This window comes from Elephantulus edwardii, unplaced genomic scaffold (genome assembly GCF_000299155.1).
Source record: "Elephantulus edwardii isolate Elephantulus edwardi_28Jun2011 unplaced genomic scaffold, EleEdw1.0 scaffold00173, whole genome shotgun sequence".
Classification (NCBI taxonomy): Eukaryota; Metazoa; Chordata; class Mammalia; order Macroscelidea; family Macroscelididae; genus Elephantulus; species Elephantulus edwardii.
In genome coordinates, this window is record NW_006399923.1 from 4,293,090 (window position 1) to 4,305,435 (window position 12,346).

The 12,346-nt window shown below is 34.4% G+C and overlaps 1 pseudogene; it reads left to right on the forward strand.

The window, feature by feature from the left end:
• Positions 1 to 3,776: 3,776 nt before the first annotated feature.
• Positions 3,777 to 4,397, forward strand: LOC102876387 (annotated as a pseudogene).
• The last annotated feature ends 7,949 nt before the right edge of the window (positions 4,398 to 12,346 follow it).

The window sequence follows — 12,346 nt, forward strand, 5'->3', positions numbered from 1 at the left end:
CAAAGAAGAAGAAATAAATTATTTCTACCAACTCTTACAGGCAGAGATAGATCGAATATGCAATCAAGATGCATTGATAATAATGGGCGACTGGAACGCAAAAGTTGGGAACAGGGAAGAAGAATCAGTAGTTGGAAAACATGGACTTGGTGACAGAAATGAAGCTGGAGATAGAATGATTGAATTTTGCACAATATTCAATATATTCAAATTTTAAAGATCATTTTAGAATGTAATACAAGAATACAATTTGAACAATCTATTAGGTCAAATAATAAAGAATTTAGAGGAAATAAATATTTTATTCATTGTCAAAGAGGTTTTTAAACGTATTTTTTTCAAAATACATAAATGATACTAGACTGGTATTCATCATATGTTAGTTTTCAACTTCAAATAGTCATTACACCTTTAGAATAATATTTGACAGAATTTTCTCTATCAAATGTTGCCTATAAATCCAATGTCAAAGACTTTTGTTTTCTTGATGTTGAGATGCAAACCATATTGAAGGTTGCAGTGTTTAATCTCCCGCAGAATGTGTTTTAAATCCTTATCACTTTCAATAAGCCAGGTTGTGTGATATTCATAACAAACATTAATAATGAGCCTTCCTCAGAGCCTAATGCCACATTCTTCAAGCCAACAGAGTCCAGCTTCTTGAATAATTTACTCAACATACAGATTGGATAGACATGAAGAAATTTGCAACCCAGATGCACAACATTGTTAATTTTAAACCATGAGTATTCCCTTGCTCTGTTTCCACAGTAGTCTCTTGATATAGGCCTAGATTTCACATAAGCGCAGGTAGAATAGTACATATCATTTCCCCCCAGTTATTACTTCAATCAAGGGAGTACAGGTAGCCTAGTGGTAAGAAGCTTTGCTGCAATCGTAAGCATTCACAGTTCAAATCTATTAGCTATCAGGTGTTCCTCAGGAGAATGACAGGAAATCTCAATTTACTTTCTCTGAAAATTTGCTGGTGGGGAAGTTTTGAGTTGGTTATGACTGGATGGCACATAACAACAACAGTAACAAGTTCAGACCCATTTTTCATGGAGTCACTCTGAGTCACAGTGGACTTGACAAAGTCTAACAGCATTTTAAACCTAATTATCAATGCCTTATTATAGTATTTTCAGTTGCTGCATTAGCATCTGAAAGTTGGACAATGAGTAAGAATAACAGAAGAAAATCAATGTCATTTAATTATAGTACTGGGGATGAGTACTGATTATCCTGTACAATTTCAAATTTGAAAATTTTGTTAAAATGAACTAATCTTTCTTGGAGGAAGTGCACCTAGGGTATTCCTGAGAGACAAAAATGCTAAAATGTGTCTAATATTCTTTGAACATGTTATCAAGAAGGTCCAGTCATTGAAAAAGCCATTACAGTGAGAAAGGTGGGGGTCACCAAAGATAGGACAATTTTCAATAAGATGAGTTGACAGTGGTTGGAACAATGAGTCTAACATGTTGGGGGTCATAAGGATGGGACAGAAACATATTCAGATATGTTGTTCACAGGGTCACAATGGTACATAGTGTACTTGACAGCACCTACCAATGACAAGTTACTTTAAAAAAAATAAATGAACAACATAAAAATCCTGCTTTATATCATAATGGAACTCACAAGACCTAACACAAACATGTTGTTTTAAGCTAAGGTCTGTAGGCAATGTAGCATAAATTATTGTTTTTTAAATCCAATTTTACAACCTCTGTTTTTTAATTGTGAAAATATTTTTCACAATTACTATGATAATTGATATGCTTTTTTGAAAGTTGTTCTTTTTCTTTCATATGTCTTATCTATTTGTGTTGATTTTTCCCTTTTATTACAAGTCTACATACAAGTATAAATAAATATTTCGGTAAGTTTTTAAATAATATTTCAATTAAAATATTTATGTTAGTGCTTTGTCATATATAACCTAAATATTTCTTCTTTCCTTAAATATAACTTTAAAAAAAATTTCCTTATCTTACAAACGTCACTATTCTAAACTGCAATACTTCCAAACTTTTCATGTAAGGTGTTGTATTGGTGAAGTAAACTTTCAGTTATCTTTGTTTTACCTTTGAATAACATTTATAACTTCTAATCAGTGTGTCCTTTATTTTCCCCCCAAAATAAAGTTATTTAATTTAAAATCTTCTTCTGTAAAAAGAAGATACTTGAAACAACTTACCTGCAAAATCAATTTGAGAAGACTAAAATTCACAAAATACACTTCAAAAAGAAAATTACAGACCAATACTTTCCTCTTGACTGCTTTCAGCAATAAAATATTAAATGGAATATAAGAACAACAATTATAAGTCTTAGCTTTTAAGCTGTCTAGTGGTGTGTAAGATTCAGTACTTTATTGGCTATTAGAAAAATTACTAATGATTACTTTAGCAAGTCTGAGAAATAGAAGTGAATATAGAATGACCTGCTCAGTGAAAGGAATTGCTTAGTGGGAACTTAAACGTCTTACACATTCATACAGGGACAATTAATTCATATTTTCAAAATTTTTATTTTACTACAAAATGTTGGAATCATATTTAGAATTAATTTCTATAAATAAGTTGATCTTAAATTTGAAAGCATATAAGAATTTATTCCAAAGCCTTAATTAAATCAGTTAACTCACTGTGAAACCAATTGCCTTCCATACTGTGGGTGGGAGTTAAAAGGAATAACCAGAGATTTCCGTTCTTTCTCTTTTCCTTCCCCCTTTCCCACTTCCTTTTCCTCTTTTGGAAATTTATACGCATTTTACTAGCTAGTTTTCTTTCTTTTTTTTTTTTTTAAATACTGCTCTTACGCAGTATTTGTCTTTATGAGACTAAGTTAGCTTACTCAGCATAATGTTCTCTAAACTATCCTAGGTTATAATGTATTTTAAAAAATTGTTGTTCCTTAGTCTTAGGGGACGGACAACTGTGAAGAAATAGAAAAGACTCAATGAAAATTCAAAAAGATGAGATTAACATGGGCATATATAAATAATAATTAAGTCTATAAAATACAGTATATATGAACAATTGTATGAAACACAAAGCAAGTGAAAGATCATATAAAATAAAATGAAACACAATACAAAAAAATTACTGTATGAAAACCAATTAAAAAAGAAGTGCTACACTAGCACTTATTTGCTTTCCAGACTATCTCTAAATTATTATTTTGTTTGGGCACTGGTATTTTTTATTCCTCTTATCACTTACCATATAACATGGGGCATATTATGATATTTTCTGCAATCTTCAATATTCCAAGATATCAATCTTCACAGGTTGACCTATTAAGAATAAACAAAGCATTTCTGACAGAGGTTCAGTATGATTACTCGTTGGAGGCTAAGATGATGAATCTTTCACATACTTCAAATATGTTAACAGGAGGTGTACTAATCAGTCCTCTATTGGCACCTCAAAGAGGAATTATCTCTATCCACAGCCTTTAAAACAAAAACCTGTGAGACCAGACATGCCCCTACACTCCTATATTATTATTATTTACTGTAAATCAAAACACTGGTTATTCCTCCCAAGATTTTCACTGTTCTGCCAATAGGTTTTATAATCCAGTGCAATGTCTATCCAGAATTTTAAGACCTTATTTACAATTGGGATTTATTAGGGGAATTTACAGGTTACAATTTACTTTATAAATTAGATATAATTTAACTGTGCAGTGCCCCCTCCCTTTCCTTGAATCCCGCAGGAGATGGGTGCCCCCATTGACACATTGCCCTTTGGCTATCAGACATAATGCCTCCCAAGAAAGATGTTCCTGTGAATAAACCAGCGGGCCCTGCTACCTCAAAACCGTTTCGAAGCCAGCATGCTGGGCCCTTCCAGCCAGGCCAAAGCTGAGCGACAGCCCCTCCAGCTCCTTAAAAACCCCAGGAACCACCCCCCACCCCCACCCCCATCGATCTCTCCAAAGCGGTGATGGAGTTTAACAAGGACCAACTGGAGGAGTTCAAGGAAGCCTTTGAGCTGTTTGACCGAGTAGGTGGTGGCACGATCCTGTACAGTCAGTGGGGGTTGTGATGAGGGCCCTGGGCCAGAACCTCACCAATGCCGAAGTGCTTAAAGTCCTGGGGAACCCCAAGAGGGATGAGTTAAATTTCCGGCGTGTGGACTTTGAGACTTTTCTGCCCATGCTCCAAGCAGTGGCCAAGAACCAGGACCAAGGCACATGTGAGGGCTTCTGGTGTTTGACAAGGAGGGAAAGGCAAAGTCGTGGGAAGAGAGCTCAGACATGTTCTCACCACGCTGGGAGAGAAGATGACTGGGGAGGAGGTGGAGACTCTCCTGACAGGACATGAGGACAGCAATGGCTGCATCAACTAAGGAGCCCTCCTGAAACACATCCTAAGCGTCTGAAAGTCTGAACGCTGCAGGGAGGGGAACTCCCCCACCCCACTCCCTGCTCCCTGGAGAGGCAAGTCTTTTTTTAGCTCAGCCAGACCAGAGCAGTGGAGGGCGCCTTTTCCTGTCACATTTCCCTATGAGCTTGGGGGCCTGTCAGCTTTCATCTTCCACAGCTCCCCTAAGGCCGGACAGTGTCCCTTCCACCACCTCGCCTCTCCACCCTACCCCACACCTTGCAGAAAGAAGCACCCTCCGCCATTTAGAAGGCAACCTATTGTTTCAAAATAAAGACAGTTCCTTCCTAAAAAAAAAAAGTAAATAAAATAAAATATCATTCTTCACTCAGAACAGCTTCTCAAGAGTATTCACATTCCTTTAATCTTCAGCTTTGCAGCTTTAGGCCAGCTTTACAGAGCTCTCTTCAAAACTCAAATTCATTGCTATCACCTCAGAATTGATTCTCCATTGGGTTTCAGAGGCTGAAAATCCATGGGAGTGGATTTCCTTTCTTTCTTCCAGAGAGCAACTGATGGATTCAAAGTGCTTTTGAAACATCGCCTTTTGGAGTTAACAATTCAAGTTCCTATCACTATGGTACTAAAGTGTTCTAAAAATCTCTTAATCTTCTATATTATGATTCATTCTCCCCCACCCCCCCCACCCCAATCCAGTATTCCAGCAATCTTAGGTAAAATTCCCAGAATCTAGCTCTAGTCTGTCTCTGGTTCTTTAAGGTTGCTATTCCCCATGTATAGATACGAATCTTAATGCACAGTAATTTCTGATCCATCTGGAAGGGTTTTGGACTCTTCATCTTTTCTTCCCCCTATTAAGGGCAAGATTCCTAATATTAGCCACTGGATCTACTCAATTCAATCTAGACAGGTGGCAAGATTGGTTAAACTCTCAACTGTAGTTTGTGGATAATGTGTATACATGATCTCGCAAAAAGAGGCTATTTACCTCTTTTACATCATTAGCATAGCACAATTTAGCCCATGGCAAAGCCAAAGCAAATGAATTGGAAAGACATTTTGTATAATCAAGCCTCAGGGGCACAAACATGTATATCAAACAACTGAAAAAAGAACATGGCTTAGATAAGAGGTAAACAGTTTTAAATAGACATATTTCTCTTCACTACATTAATGCACTGATTTGCTCAATGCTGTAACATTCACAGTTTCTCAATAGGATCATAAAGATAAGAGGAATTCTCCAAAATCTGTCCAAACACTATAGAAGCTGCCTCAAATATACTAAAAAGGACTTCACATATTGTCAAGAAACAAGCAGGCAGTTTCAAACATCATGAATTGTTTTTCCATATGTTTACTTTTGTTTATTATGCTCTTATTCAATTTTGCATCTTAATCCTCCAACCAAAACATTTAAACATCATCAAAGTTTTAAAATAAATAAACAAAACCAACTAAATAAAAAAATAAATAACAACAGCAGCAAAAACAACAAAAAATCACAAAAACCAAACCAGCAAATAAAAGAGCAAATCAGTCTTCAGCCAAAAGTACACCAAATAGACAGAAAGGAAGGACAAATATGCCAGCCTTGAGTTATATGAGCAGTTCCTGAAGCAGTTAGAAATGATAAAAGAATTTAATCTATAAATAAAGAGATATAGGAATTAAAAAAATAAGATTCAAAACAAAAACACCTCATGAGACAGAAAGGATACAATCAATGTAATACTTAAAATAACATTAATAAATGTGATCCAGACTACCAAGACTGAAATTGCAGACTTTTATAACTGGCTGGAGGATGGACACACACATAACACACACACACACACACAGAGAGAGAGAGAGAGAGAGAGAGAGACAGAGAGAGAGAGAATAGAAGTTACTAGAGAGTGAACTAGAAGACAAGAATCTCAATGGACATGTATAAGGAAAAAAAAGTATAGAAAAAAATGGAAGGAAAGAGAAGAAAACAATAGAATTATATGGAGTAACATCAAATGGAAGAACATGATTGGGACATGAATTTCAGAAAAGGATTAGGGAGCGGGAAAGCACTGAGAAAATAGTTGAAAAAATTCTGGAAAAAAACTTCCCAGGTGTCATGATATTTAATCAATAAAAATGGAATATTATAGGTAGCTCTGGTGACCTACTGGCAAGAAGCTTTTTTTGTAATCCTAAAGATACATGGTTCAATCCACCAGCTGCTTCATGGAAAAACATGAGTATTCTCCACCTGTGTAATTAAATGCCTCTGAAAACCCGCTTGAACACCACCTATGGTTGATTCAGACTCTGTAGTATACAACAACAACAACAATGGAATATTATATAAAGTTACACTCTGATAATTTTGACAACTTAGATAAAATGGAAACATTCCTACAAACTCACACTCTACACAGATATAGACAGAAGTAAAACACTTCACAAGACTCAACACAGAAGAACAAATTGAACAGATCATAGAAAAAAAATTCCCTCTCAAAACAAGGGCTGGCCAAATGGCTTTTCAGGGAAATTTAAATATTCAGAGATCCACTACTACTAATTCTATTTAAATTATTTTTTAAAATAGAAAAAGGAAGAGTACACTCAAAGTTAGTCTCTGACTCAAGCATAAACTTAATACCAAAACTTGGTAAATAGTACCAAAAGAGAAAACTATAGACTCTCATGAAGACAGGTGCTAAAATCACTAACAAAATTCCAGCCAATATAATACAAGAGCATATAAAAAACATTTCATCATGACCAAGTGGGATTCATAACAGGTGTACAAGGATGGTTCAATATAAGAAAAACAACATAATTTGTCACATTAACAAAACAAAGAATAAAAGACAACACACCTCTTACTGATTTAAACAGTCAACAAAATAGGAATTAAAGGAATTTACTTAACAAAGTGAAAGTATAAATACAAAATCAAAAGCAAGCATCATATTCATTCCACTGCAATTTGGATGAGCTGATACCTCACTGTCATTTTGATTTTGCTTTCTCTAATTGACAATGATTGTGAGCATTCCCCCCCCCCCGCCCTCGTGTGTGTGGTACATTCACACAATGAATTACTGTGGAGCACTCAGGAGAAACAATTACTATAAAGATGGGAGAGATTAGAGAACATTTGGCAAAGTGAACTAACTCAGAAGATTAAGAATGTACATGGTCATTATATTACAAAAATGTAAAGATAACCAGTAAGATGTGTATGGATATCCAAAGAGGGGGGCTGACAGTGAGGAGGGTGAAAACTATGAGGTTGCAGTTTGGTGGATGGAGGGAAGGGGTGAAAAAAAATGTACTTGAATGAATCACAGTGTAAACAAATTATTGTAAGTAAACCAATAAAAAATTAAGAAGACTTATTTATGGTGCTAGGTAGGTGATAATACTTTTCAGGATTGGGGAATGTTGCTCTTTTAGAATAGAGTTATTTTTGTATATAAAGCACTGATTGCTACTTCAGCAGCAGCTTTATGGAAGCATGATTAGCGATAGTCTATTGTGTGCTTTAAAGCTGTCTTAAAAGTTCCTGGAAAATCAGCTATGAATCATTTTCAACTTGATAACAATGAGTAAGAGAATGAGTGTTGTTGTTATGGTCACGTGTCATTAAGTCCATTCTAAAACAAAGTAACTCTATGTGCAACAGATAAAAAAAACCAAAAAACAAAAAAACCCACAAACAAAACAAAAACCCAGTCCTGCATTGTTCACACAGTCATTACTATGATTTTAACCAAAGTTTACAGAAAGTTTGAGTTGTCCTTCACTCATTGTTGCACATTTCCCTCTATCTCTCCCTCTTCCCTCTCCTCACATCTTATTCCAGATCATTGTCATACATATAATGCTTACTTACATATTCCTCTCAGACAGTCCCTATGTCATCTGTTCCAACGCAGTGTTCTTTACCATTATATTATGTTAGGTAAAATATCTCAGTCTCAAAAGGACAAATATTGCATAACACTACAGTTATAAAGTAGGACTGACATGGAGTTGGGGAAGAATAGGAAAAGGGTGGATAGATCACTGCTGTTCTTGACCACGTTTTTGCACACAATCTACTAATCTATCTCATTCAAGGTTGCCTTTTACATACACCCTCTTCTTCAATAAACATTATGACTATCTGAGAATCCATCCTGATAACATGTCCAAAGCATTAATACAAATTGTCATAAGCTTCACTTTTAAGGAAAAGTCTGGGTATACTTCTATCAAAGAGAATATATTTGTTCTTCATTAATAATAATTGGTGACAAAAATGCAAGGTTGGAAACAAAAGACTAATATTTAGAAAACATGTCCTGGATGATTAGAATGACTTTGGAGTAAGAGTGCATGATATAATTTTTACACTCAATATCTTATTCAATTAAAATACTTAAAGCAAGCAACTCAGACTACACTTGTAGACCTCACGTGATGGTGCTACATAGAAATCAGACAAGTTAAAAATCAGCAGTCAAACAGCACAAAAGAGACTGAAACACATCCAAAAAAATCCTCAAAATATTACTGTTAGTGTATCTTAAATTATTGTAAAAATAATCTTTGAAGAAAGTTGAATAAAATATTTCAAAGGAAAGCTTGAGGAAATAAAGAAGTATTTTAATATGAAATGTACGGAGTAGGGGTTAGAAATCAATAAAAGGAAAGAATATATTCAGAATTTCTCTATTCAAAACAACTGAATAACAATTTTAAGCCTTGGATTACAACTCTGAAGATTCTACCAGAATGAACAAAATTATAAAATGAAAGAAACAACAAAAGAAGATGGAAAGAAAAATAAAGTCACTCTACCAAAAATAATTGGTGGATAATGAACTAATGGCATGTAATTAAGAACCAATATTAATAAAAGAGGTTTAAGCTTTACTGAACAAATTGGCAAATAAGAAATATCTCAAACTGATGGAGTGCCAACTGATGTGTTTCATGAAATAAAAGCAACCCTGAATATGTTCACCAATCTCTGCAAACAAATATGAAAAACAGCTACATAACCAACTTGAAGAGATCCATATATGTTCCCATACTCAGATAAAGCTGAAAACGTAAAAGAAATGGATGAATAGCTGAAACTCATGCCCTACCCAGATTGTCACAGACAGATATAGAACATTTGAAAATACCCATCACAAAACAAAGAACAACAATAAATACACACATACACACACACACAACAACGACAACCAAGCATTTAATAAAAAGATTTACACACACACACACACACACACACACACACACACACTCACACACTTGGGGGGGAACGCAACAAACAACAATAACAAACCCAAAAACCCTACACCAGATAACTTCACAGTTGAATTCTATCAAACATTTAGAGAATATCTAGCAGCAATTCTAGTTAAACTATTAAAAAAAAACAAACAGAAAAAGAACACTCTGACCCATTCTATGAAACAAGCTTAGCTGTAATAACAAAACTAGGCAAAGATATTCTCAATAAACAAAACTACAGACCAATATGTGTCATGAATATAGTAGCAAAAAAACTTAACAATATACTGGAATTCAATAGAATCCAATAGCACATTAAAAAAATCATTATCATGATCCAGTGGGATTCATAGGCAATATGCAAGAAAGGTTCAACTTAAGGAAAAACAATAAACATATTTTATCACATTAACAAAGCAAATATGAAGAACCAAATAACATAAACCTAGAAATTGATGCAGAAAAGAAATGCAACAAAATCCAACAAACCTTTCTGATTAAAACACTCAGCAAATAAGTATAGAAGTTAATTTCCTCAACATAGGGAAAATATATATACAAAACCAAAAGACAGTATCATTCTGAACTGAGAAACTAACCTCATATTGTTTGCAAACAGGGGACAGACAAGGATACCCAATTTAACCACTCCCAACAACATTATATTGTAAGTACTTGGTAGGGCAATAAAACAACACATATGCCAATTGAAATTGAAGTTGAAGAAAATTAAAACATATCCACCAGAATAATATATGAACTTCAGTTTATGCTACCTGAATTCAGAAACCATCTCAACAGTAGATTTGTTACTCTAACAGTAATGATAAAAAATCTTGTGAACTATGTGATGAAATCAAAGATATCATATCTGAAGAGAATAAGATGTCATTAAAAAGATAAGGGAAAGAAAAGATAAATTTAAATATCAGAAGAGACTCAAAATTTCACTAGAATGTAGAGAAATGAATACAAGGAAAGCATTGTTGATAGAAAAGAATGATAGAAAATCTCAAAAGACAATTCAAGAGGACAAAGTAAAATAATATAAAAAGCTGAAGTTATAAAACAGAAGTGGTAAAACACACTCTGAATTTCTAAAGTTCAAAGAACTGTAAAACAAACTTAAGTCTTAATTTGTGATACTGAAGAAACTAAAAAACAAAATTGTAGCTGATGCAAAAAGCACCAAAAGAACATGGAAGGAATACCAAAGAGTCACTGTACTAAAAAAAAAAAAAGGTTGACAGGGAACTATTTAGGAAATAGCATATGATCAAGAACCAATCGTATAAAAAGAACAAATTCATGCTGTACTTAAGTCACTGGAATAAAATGAGGGCTTAGGAATAATGGAATAGAAGGGTACTTTTTTTGAGAACAGATACAGCCTGGACATGTTCATTAGATTATGCCAAGCAATTTGGAAGGCAGCAATCTACCTGATCAGTTGACTGGAAAGGATCAATATTTGTTCTATCAAAAGAGGTGAGCCAATAAAACTTGGAAATTATGGAAAATATCATTAATATCACAGCAATTTAAATTTTGCTGAAGATTATTAAAATTTTGCCTGTGAGAGTACATTGACAGAATACTATTAGAGATTCAACTTGAAGTCAGCAGAGACTGTAGCAATTAGCATCATTGCTAATGTCAGATGGGTCTAAACTGAGAGCAGAAAATACAGAAAGATGTGTATTTGTGTTTTATTGAATAGGCAAATGCATTTAACTGCAAATGTCATTGCAAATTATGGTTGGCATTGAAAATAACTCAATTATGTTCATGCAAAACCTATACATACACAAAGAAGAGTGCAAGGAAATTCTTCATGGTATATATAATCAGGAAAGTGGGTGTCAGGGTGTATCATTTCTCTATATCTATCATTCTGTATGCTGAGCAAATCATTCCAAAAGCTTAATGTGACATCAGAATTGGCTGAATGTGATATCAGAATTTGAAGAAAACTCATCAAAATGTGTTTCAGGTAATACAACCTTTCCTGCTAATATTAAAGATTTAGAACATTTGCTACAAAAAAGATCAAAGAATACAGCATTAAATATGGATTGCATTTCATTATCAAGATAACGAACAGGGAGTTCTAGTGGCCTCATGGCACGAAGTTGCACCGCAATTCTAAAGGCACTCTGTTCGAGGCTATCAGTTGCTCCACAATCTCTTTCTGTGCTATTAATCTCCTCCTGCCTCTGAAAACCCAGCAGAAGGTCAGCTATGGGTTGGTTCCAACTCTACGTTACACAACAACATCAAGAAAACAAAAATCATCATCTCTGAACCAATAGACAATCTCATGATAGATGGATAAAAGATTGACATTATCAATGATTTAATTTGACTTAGATCCACAATCAATACCCGTGGTAATGGCAGTCAAGAAATCAAAACACATGTTGCCTTAGGAAAATCTGCTTTCAAGAATCTCTCCAATGTCCTATAGATCAAGTGTGTCAGTTTCAAAACTAAGATGCACCTGACTGAAGCTATAGTCTTTTCAATTACATCCTCTGCATTTGAAGGTTGGACAATGAATAAGGATGTTAGAAGAAGAAACAACACTTTTGAATTGTGTGATTGGAGAAGGGTATTGAATAGTCTCCATGGCTTTACAAAAGAGCAAAAAAGTCTATCTTGGAAAAAGTGCAACTAGAATGATGTTAGAAGGAAGGTGGAAAAATTTTTGTCTCA